This window comes from Dipodomys merriami, unplaced genomic scaffold, assembly GCF_024711535.1.
Source record: "Dipodomys merriami isolate MVZ:Mamm:240054 unplaced genomic scaffold, mDipMer1.0.p SCAF_3, whole genome shotgun sequence".
In the NCBI taxonomy this organism is placed as follows: Eukaryota; Metazoa; Chordata; class Mammalia; order Rodentia; family Heteromyidae; genus Dipodomys; species Dipodomys merriami.
In genome coordinates this window covers 21325163-21329653 of record NW_027204492.1, presented here as the reverse complement: position 1 = coordinate 21329653, position 4491 = coordinate 21325163, and the positions used below count along the sequence as shown (strand labels likewise).

At 37.8% G+C, this 4491-nt stretch overlaps 1 pseudogene; it reads right to left on the bottom strand.

Annotated features, from left to right (window-relative positions):
- Positions 1–1977: 1977 nt before the first annotated feature.
- On the bottom strand, positions 1978–3058 carry LOC138839367 (adenosine kinase pseudogene; annotated as a pseudogene).
- Positions 3059–4491: the final 1433 nt, after the last annotated feature.

Here is a 4491-nt window from a genome sequence, read left to right as displayed (position 1 = left end):
AAGAGCTGGCAAGATTTTAACAAATTCAACATAATAGACGTCACTCAAAAATCTCTCCATGCATTTCAATAAAATATGGTTTCATAATACTATATAAACAAATATATGAAGAAACCATTAGCTTAAAACCTTGTACTGTACACATATTTGTTCCCATACATAATGAATATATATATTTAAATTATATTTTAAAGTTGATGTACAGAAAGATTTTGAACAGTGTTACCCCCTTCCTCATTTTCTCCCACTTTTTCTCCTCATGATCCCCTTCCCCACCAAGTTGTAAAAGTTCATTTCTAATATAGTGTCTAATGAATATCATTGTTGAATTAGTTCACACTTTGTCCTACCATTTCTGTGATTTGCTTTCTGTTATCCAAATCATATAAACTCATATACAAGATAAAAGGTAAAGAATTACAAATCTTGACAGCAGGGAACAGACCGAAGGGAGGAAAAAAAGACAGAAGAAATAAACCTCTTGTTTCCATTTCTTCGAGTTCATTTTGATACACATCAATTTATATGGTCATATGCACAAAGCTACTGAGTCATTGTTATCTTCTCCTAAGAGCATACTAGACATATTCTAGTTATTACAAATGAGGGAAAATAAACATAAGAGATGGTGGAAAATTAGCAGGGGACTGAGTTTTAGGGTCCTACTGATTTATTCACGTCTCGAGAGTTATGCCAAGTAAGTTTTAATTACACAGAGATTCATACTTAAGAAGAATATTACACCTTGCTTAAGAAGACGGATTTAAGCATCTGCTGGCAGTGGTGCTGCCTGGTGGCAGCAGCTGGAGAGAGTCAGGACAAAAATAGAAGAAACAGCATGTGCACACAGACTACTCAACTCTAGCACAAACGTAAGGGCCAAGAACAAGAATCCACATCCCAGCCAACCAAAGATGGATGTATAGACAACTCATCACAACACAGATGATCCAAATCACCAAGAGAATGTGTGACATCAAAGACATCCTCACTCCCTCTCAGAGATCAGAATGTGGAAAGAAACCCTTTCTCCTCCTGATAAGAATGCCATTTTGATTTTTCCCTCCCATAGGAGAAATTTTTATTTGTATCAAATTACAGAGTACCATTAGTAAGCATAAGGTCATAATTTGAATATTGTAACACAACATAATATTTGGAAAATTATTCAATTACCAATATGTATCACATGTTTGACTGCACACTGAAGAGATTATTTGGAGTAATTTGACACAATAAATATTTTTGTACGTTATTTCACTGCTCATCATGTATATATGTGGAATTTACTTATGTGTATGTGTATACACACATTCCTAAATTAAATATATTTATATAAAAAGCTAAAGATTGATTGTGTTAGGATTAATTTCTTTAAAAAGTCTATCATATTAAATTGCATCTGCATTCAAAGCAGAAGTGTAAAAAAACTGATCAACTCACACACTTCAATTTACAAAGTAACTGAAAATGAAATTAAAATTTTCTCTTGAGCCTGGCACCGGTGGCTATGCCTGTAATTCTAGCCACTCAGCAGGCTGAGATCTGACTATCATGGTTCAAACCCAGCCCAGGCTGGAAACACCATGAGACTCTTATCTCCAATAAACCACTCAGAAAACTGGAAGTGGCGCTGTGGCTCAAGGGGTAGAGTGTTAGCCTTGAGCTGAAGAGCTGAGGGACAGCGCCCAGGCCCAGAGTTTAAGCCCCATGACTGACAAAGAAAAAAATTCTATTGAAATGTTATATTTCTGTTTAATTGACATTGAAGAGGCACTAGCAGACATTGGAAATAAACATTTTTCAGGTTGCAGAAAGGCTAAAGATTCTGAAAGCATTATTGTACCCTCTAAATTAAGAGTGACCATATTATAGTAGGAAACGATGGCAGAAAACATTTTTTTCTTCATTAATGTGGAAATTCTCAGGAGACAACCAGGACATTGTTCTCCCAGGCCTGGGCTTTGTGCTCTTCCATTAGTGGAAATCTGGCTTCTCAGGAAAGGTGCAACCAGTTTGCCTAATTATGACACTTGCTGTATAGTGGCCAGCCAGGATGCAATCAGTCAGAGGCATATCAGAGACTAGTTGAAAAAGAAAACCTCCAACAAATGCATCTCCAGCTCCAATGGTGTCACTAATTTCTTTCTGGTCCTGATCCAGGACAGGAAAAATAGTGACTTCGTTTTCTGTAGCCATTATAGTGTCACCACTCTCTTGAGTGAAGATCACAATTCGCTGTCTCTTCAAGTTCACCTTTAGAAGAACTTGTGTCTTCCTGGCTATCTCCTTAATGTCTTTTGTCTCAAAGCCTTGCTCTCTAGCAAAAATGTCAGCTTCCATCTTATTTCCAAAAAGTATGTCAATGTAGGGCATACTTTCATTAAGGATTCCTTGTAGAACTGGCATATAAATGGTGCAGAGAGTTTCAAAGTGAAAATCTTGTTGTAGTCAGAAGAATGGTGAGCCACTTTTAACACAGACTCTGGGGAAACTAAGAAAAAAATCCAGCTATATAGTAAATTCTTGCTTTTTCTACCAACATCCAGTTTTTTTCCAGATGAAGATGTTTTTCCTTTTTGTAACAATTGACAGCAGCAAGATTAACTATAAGCGACCTGTTGTCACCAGTGATACAGGCAGCACAAGTTCCTGTCAGCTGTTAATTCTGCTCATAGTAATGAGCATTCACATGGTCTTCTGCAGATTTACTCTTCAGGATCTCCCCAAATTTATCTATCCCAATGCATCCAAAAATGCTGCTTTGTGTGGCTGCTGAATCATGCACTGAGCCACTTCAATTGAATTGTGGGTAGAGCCACCAGCATGATACTCAACTTGGATTTTTTTTTACAAGTTCATCAAATAGTTCCTTGTGTTTGTCTTCAGCCAAGATTTAGTCATTTGGTTTTAAAGAATACTTATCAAGGAAGTCTTTGTCCACTATAGCAGAGATGTCAAGAGGATTTCCCATCCCAAAGAGGATATTTTCACTCAGCACTGATGGTGCCTCCACCTTCAGCTTTTTGGGCTTCGGCTCTTCCTCAGAAGCTGCCATCTTCACCCCATTTTGACTTTTTGAGGGGGTCTTTTTCCAAATGTTATTGTAAAGGGGTTACAGTTAAATGTGTAAGAAAATAAGTACAATTCTTGTCGAACGTTACCGACTCCCTCATTTTCTCCTGCTTTCCCTTCCCACCGAATTTCTTCAACCCTTTAAATTGTAAAGTTCATTTCCAACATAGTGTCTTCTGAGTGCCACTGTTACATTGAAGAACATTATCTCTGACACTGGCATAGAGCCTGCCAGAGCAGCTGGCAGGTAACACAGGCTGGAGTAGTAGTATCTTTCAACGGACCAAAGGAATCTGATTCCCTTGTGCTATTGCTACCTAGCAGAAAAGAAACGTCTCCCCAGGGAAGGCCAGCTTTGCCCAGGGAAAACAGACCTTCCCAGTGGGTTGAAGTTCCTCTCACAGAGGTAGAAACTTTCTCAATAAAGACCCAGAAACAACCAATCAAACTAAGGCATGATTAATCAAATTACATTAAACTGCAGAGCTTATGCGTAGCAAAGGATATAGCTAGCAAGATAAATGGAAAGCCCACAGATAGGGAGAGCATCTTCACTAGGTATACAGACAAGGGCCACATATCAAACATATACCTAGAGGTAAAAAAAATTAATACCCAAAACACAAATCCACAAAGAAGCAAATACCTTATTAACAACTGGGTTAAAGAGAGAATTCTCGGAAGAAGAACTAGGGATGGCCAATAGACACATGATTAAATGCTCAATATCTCTGGCCATAAAGGAAATGCAAATCAAAGCAACATTGAGATTCCACCTCACCAAGTGAGAATGGCCATCATCGTGAAAACAAACAATAAAAGATGCTGTCAGGGATGTGGCCCAAAGGGATCACTATGAAACTTTTGGGAATGCAATTTTGTCCACCCATTCTGGAAAGCAGTATGGAGGCTGATGAAATTATTAAGCATAGAGCTTCCCTATGACCCAGCAATCCCACTCTGGGGAATTTACCAAATGACCACAAACAAGACCATATTAAAGCTACCAGCACATTCATGTTCACTGCAGCAAGTTTACCATAGCTAGGATATGGAACTAACCCAGATGCTCCTCAGTAGATGAATGGATCAAAAATATATTGTGTATATACACCATGGCATTCTATGATTTTTAACAAAAAAGATATTTAACAAAAAGTTACACACAAGTTATCAGCTCCTCTGGGACACAGGAAAGGCAGTACATAGAGGCAAGTTTATAGCTCTGAATTCCAATATTAACAAATTGGAGAGATCTGAATATAATGAGGCACCTAAAGTTCCTTGAAAAAGAGCAACAAGTTAAACCGCAATCCAGTAGACAGAAACAAATAATTAAAATTAAATTAGAATTAAATGAATTAGAGTCCAAAAACACTATAGAAAGGATTAACAAAACAAACAGTTGGTTCTTCG